Here is a 22419-nt window from a genome sequence, read left to right as displayed (position 1 = left end):
GGGCCATTTCAGGCAAAGCTGCGGTTAATTCTGACACAGGCCATCTGTAAAAACCACTTTCCCAAGCCATAAGGCTGCTTAATTTGTGTTTTAAGTGGTACAGTATTAAAGAATTTAAATAGAGTGCTCAGGGTTAAACACTGACCATTCTTACATAAACTTACTGAACATTTGATAAGTCAAATCTCTCCATCCTGATTGCACAACAACTCAGTATTTCTGCACTGTATGTTAATGGAATCAAACTGTAACCAGGAGAATATATACTTCCAACCTCGTTAAGCAGAGCATCAATATTCTGATACTGGCTCTCTTCCTGAAGCATCCTGGTGCATATTTGATTCATACAACCTGCATGAGCCACCTCACAGCAAAAATCCAGGACAGATTCTAGACAAACTACATCAATGTGTGGGTTTGGCTCAGTGGTCACAGCCTTGCCTCTCAGTCAGAAGGTTGCAGCTTCCAATTGCCCCAGAGCTGTTGCTTTAGGGAGTAAATGCTGTAACATCAAAGCTTCCTTTCTTGGGGACATGAGGTTCTGTCCCCTGATCTGGTTGTTCAGGTTGATTTTAGAGAGCTCATGAGACAATTTGAAGATGAACATCCAGGCCAATAACCCAAAACTAGGTTCACTAGTCATTTACTTCATTGCTCTTTGTGGGATCTGACTTTTAACAGTACTCCCTGCACTAAAAGCAATTAATTGCATGTGAAGAATATATGCTCAACTTAAATACTTCTGGGAGACTTGTCAAGGTGCAAAATAAATACAGATGAAAAAAAAATGCACTCATTAAGTCTGGCAAAATTTGGGAAGTGGTGTTCCACAAGCAACGGTGGGAAGAACTGACGTTTACCATTTACATAAACCATTTGTACTTGGGAATCAGAAAACAATCAGAAAACTTGCGGATGACACCAAATTGGGTACTATTGTTAAAACAGAGGAAGACTGCAGCAAAGTTTTGGAAGACATTAATAGTTGTAGAATGGGCAAATGAACTTCAATATGAGGTGGTAAATTTTAAAATGAAAGAAAAGGAGGCCCCAAACTGCTTGGATAATAAGTGGATAGGGGAGCAGAGCAATCTGGTCTTGTTGATTCATAAATTGCAAAAAGTAGCCACACAGATTAATAACGCCAATAAAAAAGCAAACAAAGCACTCAGATTCATTTCTGCAGGGATACAATTGAAAATCAGAGAAGCTAAGTTGAAGTTATATAGAAAATTGGTTAGGCTGCACTTGAAGCACTGTGAAGAGTTCTGGTCTCCATATTATAAAAATGGATAAAAAGGCACTGGACAACAGGCAAAGAATATTTACTAGGGTGATACAATAACAAGGAGCATATGACTATCAAGGAAGGTTGAACAGGCTGGAGCAATTTTCTCTAAAAAAGAGAAGACTAAGCAGTGACATTATAGAGGTCTTTAAGTTTATGAAAGAGTCCATTGTGGCAGACATAGAGGCCGGGATTTTCCACTTTAGGCCTAAGTCCAGTGGTGGGGCGGGAAGAGAGAGCATTTTGCACCGGGGAGCCCGGTGGGAAATCGCACCAAACCTCGCGATACTGGGCTCATTAATTATGCAGCTGAGAGATTCCCAACGTTTTACACAACAGGATGGACAGGATGTCACGGCCCCTCAAACATATCCGGGCACCAGACTTAAAAGATGCCCGAAGATGCTCGTCCAGGAACTACTTGCAGCTCGAGGATCCATGTCCAGGAACTACCTGCAGTTCGAGGATCCACGTCCAGGAACTACCTGCAGCTCGAGGATCCACGTCCAGGAATTACCTGCAGCTCGAAGATCCTCGTTCAGTAACTAACTGCAGCTCGAGGACCCAAGTCCAGGAACCAACTGCAGCTCGAGGATCCACGTCCAGGAACTACCGGCAGCTCGAGGATCCATGTCCAGGAACCATCTGCAGCTCGAGGATCCACGTCCAGGAACTACCTGCAGCACGAGGATCCATGTCCAGGAACTACCTGGAGTTCGAGGATCCACGTCCAGGAACTACCTGCAGCTCGAGGATCCACGTCCAGGAATTAGCTGCAGCTTGAGGATCCACGTCCAGGAACTACCTGCAGCTCGAGGATCCACGTCCAGGAATTACCTGCAGCTCGAGGATCCACGTCCAGGAACTACCTGCAGCTCGAGGATCCACGTCCAGGAATTACCTGCAGCTCGAGGATCCAAGTCCAGGAACTACCTGCAGCTCGAGGATCCAAATCCAGGAACTACCTGCAAATCGAGGATCCACGTCCAGGTACGACCTGCAGTTCGAAGATCCACGTCCAGGAACTACCTGCAGTTCGAGGATCCACGTGCAGGAACTACCTGCAGTTCGAGGATCCTCATCCAGGAACTACCTGCAGCTCGAGAATCCTCGTCCAGCAATTACCTACAGCTCGAGGATCCTCATCCAGGAACTACCTGCAGCTCGAGGATCAATCTCCAGGAACTACCTGCAGCTCGAGGATCCTCATCCAGGAACTACCGGCAGTTCGAGGATACACCTCCAGGAACTACCTGCAGCTCGAGGATCCTCGTCCAGGAACTACCTGCAGCTTGAGGATCCTTGTCCAGGAATTACCTGCAGCTCGAGGATCCATCTCCAGGAACTACCTGCAGCTCGAGGATCCAAATCCAGGAATCACCTACAGCTCGAGGATCCTCATCCAGGAACAACCTGCAGCTCGCACGAGGATCCTCGTCCAGGAACTACCTGCAGCTTGAGGATCCTCGTCCAGGGACTTCTTGCAGCTCGAGGATCCTCATCCAGGAACTACCTGCAGCTCGAGGATCCTCATCCTGGAACCACCTGCAGCTCGAGGATCCATGTCCTGGAACCGCCTGCAGCTCGAGGATCCACGCATGAGCTACCTACACCTCCAGGATCCTCATCCAGGGTATACGTGCAGCTCGAGGATCCTCATCCAGGAACTACCTGCTGCTCGAGGATCCAAGTCCAGGAACCACCTGCAGCTCGAGTATCCATGTCCAGGAACTACCTGCTGCTCGAGGATCCTCATCCAGGAACTACCTCCAGCTTGAGGATCCTCATCCAGGAACTACCTGCAGCTCGAGGATCCTCATCCAGGAACTACCTGCAGCTCGAGGATCCTCATCCAGGAACAACCTGCAGCTTGAGGATCCTCGTCCAGGAACTACCTGCAGCTCGAGGATCCTCATCCAGGAACTACCTGCAGCTCGAGGATCCTCGTCCAGGAACTACCTGCAGCTCGAGGATCCTCGTCCAGGAACTACCTGCAGCTGGCGGATCCATGTCCAGGAACTACCTACAGCTCGAGGATCCATATCCAGGAACTACCTGCAGCTCGAGGATCCTCGTCCAGGAATTACCTGCAGCTCGAGGATCCACGTCCAGGAACTACCTGCAGCTCGAGGATCCATTTCGAGGAACTACCTGAAGCTTGAGGATCCACGTCTAGGAACCACCTGCAGCTCAAGGATCCACGTCCAGGAACTAACTGCAGCTCGAGGATCCTCGTCCAGGAATCACCTGCAGCTCGAGGATTCTCATCCAGGAATTACATGCAGCTCGAGGATCCACGTCCAGGAACTACCTGCAGCTCGAGGAACCTCATCCAGGAACTACCTGCAGCTCGAGGATCCACGTCCAGGAATTAACTGCAGTTCGAGTATCCAAGTCCAGGAACTACCTGAAGCTCGAGGATCCAAGTCCAGGAATTACCTGCAGCTCGAGGATCCACGTCCAGGAACTACCTGCAGCTCGAGGATCCTCGTCCAGGAACTACATGCAGCTCGAGGATCCTCATCCAGGAACTACGTGCAGCTCGACGATCCATCTGCAGGAACTACCTGCAGCTCAAGGATCCTCATCCAGGAACTACCTGCAGTTCGAGGATACACCTCCAGGAACTACCTGCAGCTCGAGGATCCGCATTCAGGAACTACCTGCAGCTCGAGGATCCTCATTCAGGAACTACCTGCAGCTCGAGGATCCTCATTCAGGAACCACCTGCAGCTCGAGGATCCTCATCCAGGAACAACCTGCAGCTCGAGGATCATCGTCCAGGAATTACCTGCAGCTCGAGGATCCTCGTCCAGGAACTACCTACAGCTCGAGGATCCACGACCAGGAACTACCTGCAGCTCGAGGATCAACGTCCAGGAAACACCTGCAGCTCAAGGATCCACGTCCAGGAACTACCTGCAGCTCGAGGATCCACGTTCAGGAACCACCTGCAGCTCGAGGATCCACGTCCAGGAATTACCTGCAGCTCGAGGATCCACGTCCAGGAACTACCTGCAGCTCGAGGATCCACGTCCAGGAACTACCTGCAGCTCGAGGATCCATGTCCAGGAACTACCTGCAGCTCGAGGATCCACGTCCAGGTACCACCTGCAGCTCAAGGATCCACCTCAAGGAACTACCTGCAGCTCGAGGACCCACGTCCAGGAACCACCTGCAGCTCGAGGATCCACATCCAGGAATTACCTGCAGCTCGAGGATCCAAGTCCTGGAACTACCTACAGCTCGAGGATCCATCTCCAGGAACTACCTGCAGCTCGAATATCCATGTCCATGAACTACCTGCAGCTCGAGGATCCTCGTCCAGGAACTACCTGCAGCTCGAGGATCCTCATCCAGGAATTACCTGCAGTTCGAGGATACACCTCCAGCAACTAACTGCGGCTCGAGGATGCGCATCCAGGAACTACCTGCAGCTCGAGGATCCTCATCCAGGAACTACCTACAGCTCAAGGATACTCATTCAGGAACCACCTGCAGCTCGAGGATCCTCATCCAGGAACAATCTGCAGCTCGAGGATCTTCGTCCAGGAACTACCTGCAACTCGAGGATACTCATTCAGGAACCACCTGCAGATCGAGGATCCCCATGCAGGAACAATCTGCAATTCGAGAATCCTCGTCCAGGAATTACCTGCAGCTCGAGGATCCTCATCCAGGAACTACCTGCAGCTCGAGGATCCACGTGCAGGAACTACCTGCAGCTCGAGGATCCTCGTCCAGGAACCACCTGCAGCTCAAGAATCATTGTCCAGGAACTACCTGCAGCTTGAGGATCCACGTCGAGGAACCACCTGCAGCTCAAGGATCCAAGTCCAGGAACTACCTGCAGCTCGAGGACCAGTCCAGGAACTACCTACAGTTCGAGGATCCTCATCCAGGAACTACCTGCAGCTCGAGGATCCACGTCCAGAAACTACCTGCAGCTCGAGGAACCTCATCCAGGAACTACCTGCAGCTCGAGGATCCACGTCCAGGAATTAACTGCAGTTTGAGTATCCAAGTCCAGGAACTACCTGCAGCTCGAGGATCCAAGTCCAGGAATTAACTGCAGCTCGAGGATCCACGTCCAGGAACTACCTGCAGCTCGAGGATCCTCATCCAGGAACTACCTGCTGCTCGAGGATCCACGTCCAGGAATTACCTGCAGCTCGATGATCCTCGTCTAGGAACTACCTGCAGCTCAAGGATCCTCGTCCAGGCACTACCTGCAGCTTGAGGATCCACTTCGAGGAAACACCTGCAGCTCAAGGATCCACGTACAGGAACTACCTGCAGCTCGACGATCCATCTCCAGGAAATACCTGCAGTTCGAGTATCCACGACCAGGAACTACCTGCAGCTCGAGGACCAGTCCAGGAAGTACCTACAGTTCGAGGATCCTTATCCAGGAACTACCTGCAGCTCGAGGATCCACGTCCAGGAACTACCTGCAGCTCGAGGATCATCGTCCAGGAACTACCTGCAGCTTGAGGATCCACGTCGAGGAACCACCTGCAGCTCAAGGATCCAAGTCCAGGAACTACCTGCAGCTCGACGATCCATCTCCAGCAACTACCTGCAGCTCGAGTATCCACGTCCAGGAACTACCTGCAGCTCGACGATCCTCACCCAGGAACTACCTGCAGCTCGAGGATCCTCATTCAGGAACCACCTGCAGCTCGAGGATCCACGTCCAGAAACTACCTGCAGCTCGAGGAACCTCATCCAGGAACTACCTGCAGTTCGAGGATCCACGTCCAGGAATTAACTGCAGTTCGAGTATCCAAGTCCAGGAACTACCTGCAGCTCGAGGATCCAAGTCCAGGAATTACCTGCAGCTCGAGGATCCACGTCCAGGAACTACCTGCAGCTCGAGGATCCTCATCCAGGAACTACCTGCTGCTCGAGGATCCACGTCCAGGAACTACCTGCAGCTCGATGATCCTCGTCCAGGAACTACCTGCAGCTCAAGGATCCTCGTCCAGGCACTACCTGCAGCTTGAGGATCCACGTCGAGGAACCACCTGCAGCTCAAGGATCCACGTCCAGGAACTACCTGCAGCTCGAGGACCAGTCCAGGAAGTACCTACAGTTCGAGGATCCATATCCAGGAACTACCTACAGCTCGAGGATCCACATCCAGGAACTACCTGCAGCTCGAGGATCATCGTCCAGGAACTACCTGCAGCTTGAGGATCCACGTCGAGGAACCACCTGCAGCTCAAGGATCCAAGTCCAGGAACTACCTGCAGCTCGACGATCCATCTCCAGCAACTACCTGCAGCTCGAGTATCCACGTCCAGGAACTACCTGCAGCTCGAGGATCCTCATCCAGGAACTACCTGCAGTTCGAGGATCCTCATTCAGGAACCACCTGCAGCTCGAGGATCCTCATCCAGGAACAACCTGCAGCTCGAGGATCATCGTGCAGGAATTGCCTGCAGCTCGAGGATCCTCTTCCAGGAACTACCTGCAGCTCGAGGATCCACGACCTGGAACTACCTGCAGCTCGAGGATCCTCATCCAGGAACAATCTGCAGCTCGAGGATCCTCGTCCAGGAATTACCTGCAGCTCGAGGATCCTCATCCAGGAACTACCTACAGTGTGAGGATCCTCATCCAGGAACTACCTGCAGCTCGAGGATCCACGTCCAGAAACTACCTGCAGCTCGAGGAACCTCATCCAGGAACTACCTGCAGCTCGAGGATCCATGTCCAGGAATTAACTGCAGTTCGAGTATCCAAGTCCAGGAACTACCTGCAGCTCGAGGATCCAAGTCCAGGAATTACCTGCAGCTCGAGGATCCACGTCCAGGAACTACCTGCAGCTCGAGGATCCGCATTCAGGAACTACCTGCAGCTCGAGGATCCTCATCCAGGAACTACCTGCAGCTCGAGGATCCTCATTCAGGAACCACCTGCAGCTCGAGGATCCTCATCCAGGAACAACCTGCAGCTCGAGGATCATCGTCCAGGAATTACCTGCAGCTCGAGGATCCTCGTCCAGGAACTACCTACAGCTCGAGGATCCACGACCAGGAACTACCTGCAGCTCGAGGATCAACGTCCAGGAAACACCTGCAGCTCAAGGATCCACGTCCAGGAACTACCTGCAGCTCGAGGATCCACGTTCAGGAACCACCTGCAGCTCGATGATCCATGTCCAGGAATTACCTGCAGCTCGAGGATCCACGTCCAGGAACTACCTGCAGCTCGAGGATCCACGTCCAGGAACTACCTGCAGCTCGAGGATCCATGTCCAGGAACTACCTGCAGCTCGAGGATCCACGTCCAGGAACCACCTGCAGCTCAAGGATCCACCTCAAGGAACTACCTGCAGCTCGAGGATCCACGTCCAGGAACAACCTGCAGCTCGAGGATCCACATCCAGGAATTACCTGCAGCTCGAGGATCCAAGTCCTGGAACTACCTACAGCTCGAGGATCCACATCCAGGAATTACCTGCAGCTCAAGGATCCAAGTCCAGGAACTACCTGCAGCTCGACGATCCATCTCCAGGAACTACCTGCAGCTCGAGGACCAGTCCAGGAACTACCTACAGTTCGAGGATCCTCATCCAGGAACTACCTGCAGCTCGAGGAACTTATCCAGGAACTACCTGCTGCTCGAGGATCCACGTCCAGGAACTACCTGCAGCTCGAGGATCCAAGTCCAGGAATTACCTGCAGCTCGAGGATCCACGTCCAGGAACTACCTGCAGCTCGAGGATCCTCATCCAGGAACTACCTGCTGCTCGAGGATCCACGTCCAGGAACTACCTGCAGCTCGATGATCCTCGTCCAGGAACTACCTGCAGCTCAAGGATCCTCGTCCAGGCACTACCTGCAGCTTGAGGATCCACGTCGAGGAACCACCTGCAGCTCAAGGATCCACGTACAGGAACTACCTGCAGCTCGACGATCCATCTCCAGGAAATACCTGCAGTTCGAGTATCCACGTCCAGGAACTACCTGCAGCTCGAGGACCAGTCCAGGAAGTACCTACAGTTCGAGGATCCGTATCCAGGAAGTACCTACAGCTCGAGGATCCACATCCAGGAACTACCTGCAGCTCGAGGATCATCGTCCAGGAACTACCTGCAGCTTGAGGATCCACGTCGAGGAACCACCTGCAGCTCAAGGATCCAAGTCCAGGAACTACCTGCAGCTCGACGATCCATCTCCAGCAACTACCTGCAGCTCGAGTATCCACGTCCAGGAACTACCTGCAGCTCGAGGATCCTCATCCAGGAACTACCTGCAGTTCGAGGATCCTCATTCAGGAACCACCTGCAGCTCGATGATCCTCATCCAGGAACAACCTGCAGCTCGAGGATCATCGTGCAGGAATTGCCTGCAGCTCGAGGATCCTCTTCCAGGAACTACCTGCAGCTCGAGGATCCACGACCTGGAACTACCTGCAGCTCGAGGATCCTCATTCAGGAACCACCTGCAGCTCGAGGATCCTCATCCAGGAACAATCTGCAGCTCGAGGATCCTCGTCCAGGAATTACCTGCAGCTCGAGGATCCTCATCCAGGAACTACCTACAGTGTGAGGATCCTCATCCAGGAACTACCTGCAGCTCGAGGATGCACGTCCAGGAACTACCTGCAGCTCGAGGATCCAAGTCCGGGAATTACCTGCAGCAGGAGGATCCACGTCCAGGAATTAACTGCAGTTCGAGTATCCAAGTCCAGGAACTACCTGCAGCTCGAGGATCCAAGTCCAGGAATTACCTGCAGCTCGAGGATCCACGTCCAGGAACTACCTGCAGCTCGAGGATCCTCGTCCAGGAACTACCTGCAGCTCGAGGATCCTCATCCAGGAACTACGTGCAGCTCGATGATCCATCTGCAGGAACTACCTGCAGATCCAGGATCCTCATCCAGGAACTACCTGCAGTTCGAGGATACACCTCCAGGAACTACCTGCAGCTCGAGGATCCTCATCCAGGAACTACCTGCAGCTCGAGGATCCTCATCCAGGAACTACCTGCAGCTCGAGGATCCTCATTCAGGAACCACCTGCAGCTCGAGGATCCTCATCCAGGAACAACCTGCAGCTCGAGGATCATCGTCCAGGAATTACCTGCAGCTCGAGGATCCTAGTCCAGGAACTACCTACAGCTCGAGGATCCACGACCAGGAACTACCTGCAGCTCGAGGATCAACGTCCAGGAAACACCTGCAGCTCAAGGATCCACGTCCAGGAACTACCTGCAGCTCGAGGATCCACGTTCAGGAACCACCTGCAGCTCGAGGATCCACGTCCAGGAATTACCTGCAGCTCGAGGATCCACGTCCAGGAACTACCTGCAGCTCGAGGATCCACGTTCAGGAACTACCTGCAGCTCGAGGATCCATGTCCAGGAACTACCTGCAGCTCGAGGATCCACATCCAGGAACCACCTGCAGCTCAAGGATCCACCTCAAGGAACTACCTGCAGCTCGAGGATACACGTCCAGGAACCACCTGCAGCTCGAGGATCCACATCCAGGAATTACCTGCAGCTCGAGGATCCAAGTCCTGGAACTACCTACAGCTCGAGGATCCACATCCAGGAATTACCTGCAGCTCAAGGATCCAAGTCCAGGAACTACCTGCAGCTCGACGATCCATCTCCAGGAACTACCTGCAGCTCGAGGACCAGTCCAGGAACTACCTACAGTTCGAGGATCCTCATCCAGGAACTACCTGCAGCTCGAGGAACTTATCCAGGAACTACCTGCTGCTCGAGGATCCACGTCCAGGAACTACCTGCAGCTCGATGATCCTCGTCCAGGAACTACCTGCAGCTCAAGGATCCTCGTCCAGGCACTACCTGCAGCTTGAGGATCCACGTCGAGGAACCACCTGCAGCTCAAGGATCCACGTACAGGGACTACCTGCAGCTCGACGATCCATCTCCAGGAAATACCTGCAGTTCGAGTATCCACGTCCAGGAACTACCTACAGCTCGATGACCAGTCCAGGAAGTACCTACAGTTCGAGGATCCTTATCCAGGAACTACCTGCAGCTCGAGGATCCACGTCCAGGAACTACCTGCAGCTCGAGGATCCTCGTCCAGGAACCACCTGCAGCTCAAGGATCATCGTCCAGGAACTACCTGCAGCTTGAGAATCCACGTCGAGGAACCACCTGCAGCTCAAGGATCCAAGTCCAGGAACTACCTGCAGCTCGACGATCCACCTCCAGCAACTACCTGCAGCTCGAGTATCCACGTCCAGGAACTACCTGCAGCTCGAGGATCCTCATCCAGGAACTACCTGCAGCTCGAGGATCCTCATCCAGGAACAACCTGCAGCTCGAGGATCATCGTCCAGGAATTGCCTGCATCTCGAGGATCCTCGTCCAGGAACTACCTGCAGCTCGAGGATCCACGACCTGGAACTACCTGCAGCTCGAGGATCCTCATTCAGGAACCACCTGCAGCTCGAGGATCCTCATCCAGGAACAATCTGCAGCTTGAGGTTCCTCGTCCAGGAATTACCTGCAGCTCGAGGATCCTCATCCAGGAACTACCTACAGTGTGAGGATCCTCATCCAGGAACTACCTGCAGCTCGAGGATCCACGTCCAGAACGTACCTGCAGCTCGAGGAACCTCATCAAGGAACTACCTGCAGCTCGAAGATCCACGTCCAGGAATTAACTGCAGTTCGAGTATCCAAGTCCAGGAACTACCTGCAGCTCGTAGGATCCAAGTCCAGGAATTACCTGCAGCTCGAGGATCCACGTCCAGGAACTACCTGCAGCTCGAGGATCCACGTCCAGAAACTACCTGCAGCTCGAGGAACCTCATCCAGGAACTACCTGCAGCTAGATGATCCACGTCCAGGAATTAACTGCAGTTCGAGTATCCAAGTCCAGGAACTACCTGCAGCTCGAGGATCCAAGTCCAGGAATTACCTGCAGCTCGAGGATCCACGTCCAGGAACTACCTGCAGCTCGAGGATCCTCGTCCAGGAACTACATGCAGCTCGAGGATCCTCATCCAGGAACTACGTGCCGCTCGACGATCCATCTGCAGGAACTACCTGCAGCTCAAGGATCCTCATCCAGGAACTAACTGCAGTTCGAGGATACACCTCCAGGAACTACCTGCAGCTCGAGGATCCGCATTCAGGAACTACCTGCAGCTCGAGGATCCTCATCCAGGAACTACCTGCAGCTCGAGGATCCTCATTCAGGAACCACCTGCAGCTCGAGGATCCTCATCCAGGAACAACCTGCAGCTCGAGGATCATCGTCCAGGAATTACCTGCAGCTCGAGGATCCTCGTCCAGGAACTACCTACAGCTCGAGGATCCACGACCAGGAACTACCTGCAGCTCGAGGATCAACGTCCAGGAAACACCTGCAGCTCAAGGATCCACGTCCAGGAACTACCTGCAGCTCGAGGATCCACGTTCAGGAACCACCTGCAGCTCGAGGATCCACGTCCAGGAATTACCTGCAGCTCGAGGATCCACGTCCAGGAACTACCTGCAGCTCGAGGATCCACGTCCAGGAACTACCTGCAGCTCGAGGATCCACGTCCAGGAACCACCTGCAGCTCGAGGATCCACATCCAGGAATTACCTGCAGCTCGAGGATCCAAGTCCTGGAACTACCTACAGCTCGAGGATCCACATCCAGGAATTACCTGCAGCTCAAGGATCCAAGTCCAGGAACTACCTGCAGCTCGACGATCCATCTCCAGGAACTACCTGCAGCTCGAGGACCAGTCCAGGAACTACCTACAGTTCGAGGATCCTCATCCAGGAACTACCTGCAGCTCGAGGAACTTATCCAGAAACTACCTGCTGCTCGAGGATCCACGTCCAGGAACTACCTGCAGCTCGAGGATCCTCGTCCAGGAACCACCTGCAGCTCAAGAATCATCGTCCAGGAACTACCTGCAGCTTGAGGATCCACGTCGAGGAACCACCTGCAGCTCAAGGATCCAAGTCCAGGAACTACCTGCAGCTCGAGGACCAGTCCAGGAACTACCTACAGTTCGAGGATCCTCATCCAGGAACTACCTGCAGCTCGAGGATCCACGTCCAGAAACTACCTGCAGCTCGAGGAACCTCATCCAGGAACTACCTGCAGCTCGAGGATCCACGTCCAGGAATTAACTGCAGTTCGAGTATCCAAGTCCAGGAACTACCTGCAGCTCGAGGATCCAAGTCCAGGAATTATCTGCAGCTCGAGGATCCACGTCCAGGAACTACCTGCAGCTCGAGGATCCTCGTCCAGGAACTACCTGCAGCTCGAGGATCCTCATCCAGGAACTACCTCCAGCTCGAGGATCCATCTGCAGGAACAACCTGCAGCTCGAGAATCCCAGTCCAGGAACTACCTGCAGCTCGAGGATCCATCTCCAGGAACTACCTGCAGCTCGAGGATCCTCGTCCAGGAACTACCTGCAGCTCGAGGATCCACGTCCAGGAACTACCTGCAGCTCGAGGATCCTCGTCCAGGAATTACCTGCAGCTCGAGGATCCACGTCCAGGAACTACCTGCAGCTCGAGGATCCATCTCCAGGAACTACCTGCTGCTCGAGGATCCACGTCCAGGAACAACCTGCAGCTCGAGGATCCATCTCCAGGAACTACCTGCAGCTCGAGGATCACAGTCCAGGAACTACCTGCAGCTCGAGGATCCACGTCCAGGAACTACCTGCAGCTCGAGGATCTACGTCCAGGAACTACCTGCAGCTCGAGTATCCACGTCCAGGAACTACCTGCAGCTCGAGGATCCTCATCCAGGAACTACCTGCAGCTCGAGGATCCTCATTCAGGAACCACCTGCAGCTCGAGGATCCACGTCCAGAAACTACCTGCAGCTCGAGGAACCTCATCCAGGAACTACCTGCAGCTCGAGGATCCACGTCCAGGAATTAACTGCAGTTCGAGTATCCAAGTCGACGAACTACCTGCAGCTCGAGGATCCAAGTCCAGGAATTACCTGCAGCTCGAGGATCCACGTCCAGGAACTACCTGCAGCTCGAGGATCCTCATCCAGGAACTACCTGCTGCTCGAGGATCCACGTCCAGGAACTACCTGCAGCTCGATGATCCTCGTCCAGGAACTACCTGCAGCTCAAGGATCCTCGTCCAGGCACTACCTGCAGCTTGAGGATCCACGTCGAGGAACCACCTGCAGCTCAAGGATCCACGTACAGGAACTACCTGCAGCTCGACGATCCATCTCCAGGAAATACCTGCAGTTCGAGTATCCACGTCCAGGAACTACCTGCAGCTCGAGGACCAGTCCAGGAAGTACCTACAGTTCGAGGATCCGTGTACAGGAAGTACCTACAGCTCGAGGATCCACATCCAGGAACTACCTGCAGCTCGAGGATCATCGTCCAGGAACTACCTGCAGCTTGAGGATCCACGTCGAGGAACCACCTGCAGCTCAAGGATCCAAGTCCAGGAACTACCTGCAGCTCGACGATCCATCTCCAGCAACTACCTGCAGCTCGAGTATCCACGTCCAGGAACTACCTGCAGCTCGAGGATCCTCATCCAGGAACTACCTGCAGTTCGAGGATCCTCATTCAGGAACCACCTGCAGCTCGAGGATCCTCATCCAGGAACAACCTGCAGCTCGAGGATCATCGTGCAGGAATTGCCTGCAGCTCGAGGATCCTCTTCCAGGAACTACCTGCAGCTCGAGGATCCACGACCTGGAACTACCTGCAGCTCGAGGATCCTCATTCAGGAACCACCTGCAGCTCGAGGATCCTCATCCAGGAACAATCTGCAGCTCGAGGATCCTCGTCCAGGAATTACCTGCAGCTCGAGGATCCTCATCCAGGAACTACCTACAGTTTGAGGATCCTCATCCAGGAACTACCTGCAGCTCGAGGATGCACGTCCAGAAACTACCTGCAGCTCGAGGAACCTCATCCAGGAACTACCTGCAGCTAGAGGATCCACGTCCAGGAATTAACTGCAGTTCGAGTATCCAAGTCCAGGAACTACCTGCAGCTCGAGGATCCAAGTCCAGGAATTACCTGCAGCTCGAGGATCCACGTCCAGGAACTACCTGCAGCTCGAGGATCCTCGTCCAGGAACTACATGCAGCTCGAGGATCCTCATCCAGGAACTACGTGCAGCTCGACGATCCATCTGCAGGAACTACCTGCAGATCAAGGATCCTCATCCAGGAACTAACTGCAGTTCGAGGATACACCTCCAGGAACTACCTGCAGCTCGAGGATCCGCATTCAGGAACTACCTGCAGCTCGAGGATCCTCATCCAGGAACTACCTGCAGCTCGAGGATCCTCATTCAGGAACCACCTGCAGCTCGAGGATCCTCATCCAGGAACAACCTGCAGCTCGAGGATCATCGTCCAGGAATTACCTGCAGCTCGAGGATCCTAGTCCAGGAACTACCGACAGCTCGAGGATCCACGACCAGGAACTACCTGCAGCTCGAGGATCAACGTCCAGGAAACACCTGCAGCTCAAGGATCCACGTCCAGGAACTACCTGCAGCTCGAGGATCCACGTTCAGGAACCACCTGCAGCTCGAGGATCCACGTCCAGGAATTACCTGCAGCTCGAGGATCCACGTCCAGGAACTACCTGCAGCTCGAGGATCCACGTCCAGGAACTACCTGCAGCTCGAGGATCCATTTCAAGGAACTACCTGCAGCTCGAGGATCCACGTCCAGGAACCGCCTGCAGCTCAAGGATCCACGTCCAGGAACTACCTGCAGCTCGAGGATCCACGTCCAGGAACCACCTGCAGCTCGAGGATCCACGTCCAGGAACTACCTGCAGCTCGAGGATCCACGTCCAGGAACTACCTGCAGCTCGAGGATCCACGTCCAGGAACTACCTGCAGCTCGAGGATCCAAGTCCAGGAACTACCTGCAGCTCGAGGATCCATCTCCAGGAACTACCTGCAGCTCGAGGATCCACGTCCAGGAACTACCTGCAGCTCGAGGATCCTCATCCAGGAACTACCTGCAGCTCGAGGATCCTCGTCCAGGAACTACCTGCAGCTCGAGGATCCACGTCCAGGAACTACCTGCAGCTCGAGGATCCTCGTCCAGGAACTACCTGCAGCTCGAGGATCCTCGTCCAGGAACTACCTGCAGCTCGAGGATCCACGTCGAGGAACTACCTGCAGCTCGAGGATCCACGTCCAGGAACTACCTGCAGCTCGAGGATCCATCTCCAGGAACTACCTGCAGATCGAGTATCCACGTCCAGGAACTACCTGCAGCTCGAGGACCAGTCCAAGAACTACCTGCCGTTCGAGGATCCTCATCCAGGAACTACCTGCAGCTCGAGGATCCACGTCCAGGAACTACCTGCAGCTCGAGGATCCTCGTCCAGGAACTACCTGCAGCTCAAGGATCCTCGTCCAGGAACTACCTGCAGCTTGAGGATCCACGTCGAGGAACAACCTGCAGCTCAAGGATCCACGTCCAGGAACTACCTGCAGCTCGACGATCCATCTCCAGGAACTACCTGCAGCTCGAGTATCCACGTCCAGGAACTACCTGCAGCTCGAGGATCCTCATCCAGGAACTACCTGCAGCTCGAGGATCCTCATCCAGGAACAACCTGCAGCTCGAGGATCATCGTCCAGGAATTACCTGCAGCTCGAGGATCCTCGTCCAGGAACTACCTGCAGCTCGAGAATCCACGACCTGGAACTACCTGCAGCTCGAGGATCCTCATTCAGGAACCACCTGCAGCTCGAGGATCCTCATCCAGGAACAATCTGCAGCTTGAGGTTCCTCGTCCAGGAATTACCTGCAGCTCGAGGATCCTCATCCAGGAACTACCTACAGTGTGAGGATCCTCATCCAGGAACTACCTGCAGCTCGAGGATCCACGTCCAGAACCTACCTGCAGCTCGAGGAACCTCATCAAGGCACTACCTGCAGCTCGAAGATCCACGTCCAGGAATTAACTGCAGTTCGAGTATCCAAGTCCAGGAACTACCTGCAGCTCGTAGGATCCAAGTCCAGGAATTACCTGCAGCTCGAGGATCCACGTCCAGGATCTACCTGCAGCTCGAGGATCCTCGTCCAGGAACGACCTGCAGCTCGAGGATCCTCATCCAGGAACTACGTGCAGCTCGAGGATCCATCTGCAGGAACTACCTGCAGCTCAAGGATCCTCATCCAGGAACTACCTGCAGTTCCAGGATACACCTCCAGGAACTACCTGCAGCTCAAGGATCCGCATTCAGGAACTACCTGCAGCTCGAGGTTCCTCATCCAGGAACTACCTGCAGCTCGAGTATCCTCGTCCAGGAATTACCTGCAGCTCGAGGATCCTTGTCCAGGAACTACCTGCAGTTCGAGGATACACCTCCAGAAACCTCCTGCAGCTCGAGGATCCGCATTCATGAACTACCTGCAGCTCGAGGATCCTCATCCAGGAACTACCTGCAGCTCGAGGATCCTCATCCAGGAACTGGCTGCAGCTCGAGGATACTCATCCAGGAACTACCTGCAGCTCGAGGATCCTCGTCCAGGAACCACCTGCAGCTCAAGAATCATCGTCCAGGAACTACCTGCAGCTTGAGGATCCACGTCGAGGAACCACCTGCAGCTCAAGGATCCAAGTCCAGGAACTACCTGCAGCTCGAGGACCAGTCCAGGAACTACCTACAGTTCGAGGATCCTCATCCAGGAACTACCTGCAGCTCGAGGATCCACGTCCAGAAACTACCTGCAGCTCGAGGATCCTCATCAGGAACTACCTGCCAGCTCGAGATCCTCTTCCAGGAACTACCTGCAGCTCGAGGATCCTAATCCAGGAATACTGCAGATCGAGGATCCACATTCAGGAACTACCTCAGCTCGAGGATCCTCATCCAGGAACTACCTGCTGCTCGAGGATCATCATTCAGGAACCACCTGCAGCTCGAGGATCCTCATCCAGGAACAACATGCAGCTCGAGGATCATCGTCCAGGAATTACCTGCAGCTCGAGGATCCTCGTCCAGGAACTACCGGCTGCTCGAGGATCCACGTCCAGGAACCACCTGAAGTTCGAGGACCTCCATCTCCAGGATCTCCTGCAGCTCGAGGATCATCTTCAGGAACTAACCTGCAGCTCGAGGATCCTCGTCCAGGAACTTACCTGCAGTTCGAGGAACACGTCCAGAACTACCTGCAGCTCGAGGATCCTCATCCAGGAACTACCCTGCAGCTCGAGGATCCACATTCCAGGAACTACCTGCAGCTCAAGGATCCTCGTCCAGGAACTACCTGAGGCTTGAGGATCCACGTCGAGGAACCACCTGCAGCTCAAGGATCCAAGTCCAGGAACAACCTGCAGCTCGACGATCCATCTCCAGCAACTACCTGCAGCTCGAGTATCCACGTCCAGGAACTACCTGCAGCTCGAGGATCCAAGTCCAGGAACTACCTGCAGCTCGACGATCCATCTCCAGGAACTACCTGCAGCTCGAGGACCAGTCCAAGAACTACCTACAGTTCGAGGATCCTCATCCAGGAACTACCTGCAGCTCGAGGAACTTATCCAGGAACTACCTGCTGCTCGAGGATCCACGTCCAGGAACTACCTGCAGCTCGATGATCCTCGTCCAGGAACTACCTGCAGCTCAAGGATCCTCGTCCAGGCACTACCTGCAGCTTGAGGATCCACGTCGAGGAACCACCTGCAGCTCAGAGGATCCACGTACAGGAACTACCTGCAGCTCGACGATCCATCTCCAGGAAATACCTGCAGTTCGAGTATCCACGTCCAGGAACTACCTACAGCTCGATGACCAGTCCAGGAAGTACCTACAGTTCGAGGATCCTTATCCAGGAACTACCTGCAGCTCGAGGATCCACGTCCAGGAACTACCTGCAGCTCGAGGATCCTCGTCCAGGAACCACCTGCAGTCTCAAGGATCATCGTCCAGGAACTACCTGCAGCTCGAGAATCCACGTCGAGGAACCACCTGCAGCTCAAGGATCCAAGTCCAGGAACTACCTGCAGCTCGACGATCCACCTCCAGCAACTACCTGCAGCTCGAGATCCACTCCAGCAACTACCAGCAGCTCGAGGATCCTCATCCAGGAACTTCCTGCATTTCGAGGATCATCATTCAGGAACAACCTGCAGCTCGAGGATCATCGTCAGGAATTGCCTGCATCTCGAGGATCCTCGTCCAGGAACTACCTGCAGCTCGAGGATCCACGACCTGGTACTACCTCAGCTCGAGGATCGCATTCAGGAACTAACCTGCAGCTCGAGGATCCTCATCCAGGAACTACTGCAGCTCGAGGATCCTCATTCTGGAACTACCTACAGCTCGAGGATCCTCATCCAAAAACTACCTGCAGCTCGAGGATCCTCATTTAGGAACTACCTGCAGCTCGAGGATCCTCATCCAGGAACAACCTGCAGCTCGAGTATCATCCTCCAGGAATTACCTGCAGCTCGACGATCCAAGTCCAGGAATTAACAGCAGTTCGAGTATCTAAGTCCAGGAACTACCTGCAGCTCTAGGATCCAGTCCAGGAATTACCTGCAGCTCGAGGATCCACGTCCAGGATCTACCTGCAGCTCGAGGATCCTCGTCCAGGAACTACCTGCAGCTCGAGGATCCTCATCGAGGAACTACCTCCAGCTCGAGGATCCATCTGCAGGAACTACCTGCAGCTCAAGGATCCTCATCCAGGAACTACCTGCATTTCGAGGATACACCTCCAGGAACTACCAGCAGCTCGAGGATCCACGTCCAGGAACTACCTGCAGCTCGAGGATCCTCATTCAGGAACCACCTGCAGCTCGAGGATCCTCATCCAGGAACAACCTGCAGCTCGAGGATCATCTGCAGGAACTACCTGCAGCTCGAGGATCCTCGTCCAGGAACTACGTGCTGATCGAAGATCCATGTCCAGGAACCACCTGAAGCTCAAGGATCCATGTCCAGGAACTACCTGCTGCTCAAGGATCATCATCCAGGAACAACATGCAGCTCGAGGATCCTCATTCAGGAACCACCTGCAGCTCGAGGATCCTCATCCAGGAACTACCTGCAGCTCGAGGATCCTCGTCCAGGAACTATCCTGCAGCTCGAGGATCCTCATCCAGGAACTACCTGCAGCTCGAGGATCCAAGTCCAGGAACTACCTGCAGCTCGAGGCTCCATGTCCAGGAACTACCTGCAGCTCGAGGATCATCGTCCAGGAACTACCTGCAGCTCGAGGATCCACGTCCAGGAACTACCTGCAGCTCGAGGATCCACGTCCAGGAATTACCTGCAGCTCGAGGATCCACGTCCAGGAACTACCTGCAGCTCGAGGATCCACGTCCAGGAACTACCTGCAGCTCGAGGATCCACGTCCAGGAACCACCTGCAGCTCGAGGATCCACATCCAGGAATTACCTGCAGCTCGAGATCCAAGTCCTGGAACTACCTACAGCTCGAGGATCCACATCCAGGAATTACCTGCAGCTCAAGGATCCAAGTCCAGGAACTACCTGCAGCTCGACGATCCATCTCCAGGAACTACCTGCAGCTCGAGGACCAGTCCAGGAACTACCTACAGTTCGAGGATCCTCATCCAGGAACTACCTGCAGCTCGAGGAACTTATCCAGAAACTATCTGCTGCTCGAGGATCCACGTCCAGGAACTACCTGCAGCTCGAGGATCCTCGTCCAGGAACCACCTGCAGCTCAAGAATCATCGTCCAGGAACTACCTGCAGCTTGAGGATCCACGTCGAGGAACCACCTGCAGCTCAAGGATCCAAGTCCAGGAACTACCTGCAGCTCGAGGACCATCCAGGAACTACCTACAGTTCGAGGATCCTCATCCAGGAACTACCTGCAGCTCGAGGATCCACGTCCAGAAACTACCTGCAGCTCGAGGAACCTCATCCAGGAACTACCTGCAGCTCGAGGATCCACGTCCAGGAATTAACTGCAGTTCGAGTATCCAAGTCCAGGAACTACCTGCAGCTCGAGGATCCAAGTCCAGGAATTATCTGCAGCTCGAGGATCCACGTCCAGGAACTACCTGCAGCTCGAGGATCCTCATCCAGGAACTACCTGCTGCTCGAGGATCCACGTCCAGGAATTACCTGCAGCTCGATGATCCTCGTCTAGGAACTACCTGCAGCTCAAGGATCCTCGTCCAGGCACTACCTGCAGCTTGAGGATCCACGTCGAGGAAACACCTGCAGCTCAAGGATCCACGTCAGGAACTACCTGCAGCTCGACGATCCATCTCCAGGAAATACCTGCAGTTCGAGGATACGCGACCAGGAACTACCTGCAGCTCGATGATCCTCGTCCAGGAAGTACCTACAGCTCGAGGATCCTTATCCAGGAACTACCTGCAGCTCGAGGATCCACGTCCAGGAACTACCTGCAGCTCGAGGATCATCGTCCAGGAACTACCTGCAGCTCGAGGATCCACGTCCAGGAACCACCTGCAGCTCAGAGGATCCAAGTCCAGGAACTACCTGCAGCTCGACGGATCCATCTCCAGGCAACTACCTGCAGTTCGAGGATCCACCTCCAGGAACTACCTGCAGCTCGAGGATCCTCATCCAGGAACTACCTGCAGCTCGAGGATCCTCATCCAGGAACCACCTGCAGCTCGAGGATCCACGTCCAGGAATTACCTGCAGCTCGAGGATCCTCATCCAGGAACTACCTGCAGCTCGAGGATCCACGTCCAGGAACCAACAGAAGCTCGAGGATCCATCTCCAGGAACTACCTGCAGCTCGAGGATTCTCATTCGCGAACTACCTGCAGCTCGAGGATCCTAATCCAGGAACAACCTGCTGCTCGAGGATCTTCATCCAGGAATTAACTGCTGCTCAAGGATCCACGTCCAGGAACTACCTGCAGCTCGAGGATCCAGTCCAGGTACTACCTGCAGCTCGAGGATCCTCGTCCAGGAACTACCTGCAGCTCGAGGATCCATCTCCAGGAACTACCTGCAGCTCGAGGATCCACGTCCAGGAACTAACTGCAGCTCGAGGATCCACGTCCAGGAACTACCTGCAGCTCGAGGATCCTCGTCCAGGAACTACCTGCAGCTCGAGGATCCTCATCCAGGAACTACCTGCAGCTCGAGGATCCTCATCCAGGAACTACCTGCAGCTCGAGGATCCACGTCCAGGAACTACCTGCAGCTCGAGGATCCTCGTCCAGGAACTACCTGCAGCTCGAGGATCCACATCGAGGAACCACCTGCAGCTCAAGGATTCACCTCCAGGAACTACCCGCAGCTCGAGGATCCACGTACAGGAACTACCTGCAGCTCGAGGATCCATCTGCAGCAACTACCTGCAGCTCGAGGATCCTCATCCAGGAACTACCTGCAGTTCGAGGATCCTCATTCAGGAACCACCTGCAGCTCGAGGATCCTCATCCAGGAACAACCTGCAGCTCGAGGATCATCGTCCAGGAATTACCTGCAGCTCGAGGATCCTCATCCAGGAACTACCTGCAGCTCGAGGATCCACGACCTGGAACTACCTGCAGCTCGAGGATCCTCATTCAGGAACCACCTGCAGCTCGAGGATCCTCATCCAGGAACAATCTGCAGCTCGAGGATCCTCGTCCAGGAATTACCTGCAGCTCGAGGATCCTCATCCAGGAACTACCTACAGTGTGAGGATCCTCATCCAGGAACTACCTGCAGCTCGAGGACCAGTCCAGGAACTACCTGCAGCTCGAGGATCCTCATCCAGGAACTACCTGCAGCTCAAGGATCCACGTCCAGGAATTAACTGCAGTTCGAGTATCCAAGTCCAGGAACTACCTGCAGCTCGAGGATCCAAGTCCAGGAATTACCTGCAGCTCGAGGATCCACGTCCAGGAACTACCTGCAGCTCGAGGATCCTCGTCCAGGAACTACCTGCAGCTCGAGGATCCTCATCCAGGAACTACCTCCAGCTCGAGGATCCATCTGCAGGAACTACCTGCAGATCAAGGATCCTCATCCAGGAACTACCTGCAGTTCGAGGATACACCTCCAGGAACTACCTGCAGCTCGAGGATCCGCATTCAGGAACTACCTGCAGCTCGAGGATCCTCATCCAGGAACTACCTGCAGCTCGAGGATCCTCATTCAGGAACCACCTGCAGCTCGAGGATCCTCATCCAGGAACAACCTGCAGCTCGAGGATC

The sequence above is a fragment of the Carcharodon carcharias genome, chromosome 13, assembly GCF_017639515.1.
Source record: "Carcharodon carcharias isolate sCarCar2 chromosome 13, sCarCar2.pri, whole genome shotgun sequence".
NCBI classification, from domain to species: domain Eukaryota; kingdom Metazoa; phylum Chordata; class Chondrichthyes; order Lamniformes; family Lamnidae; genus Carcharodon; species Carcharodon carcharias.
The sequence above is the reverse complement of the archived record's forward strand: the minus strand, read 5'-3'. Positions refer to the sequence as shown.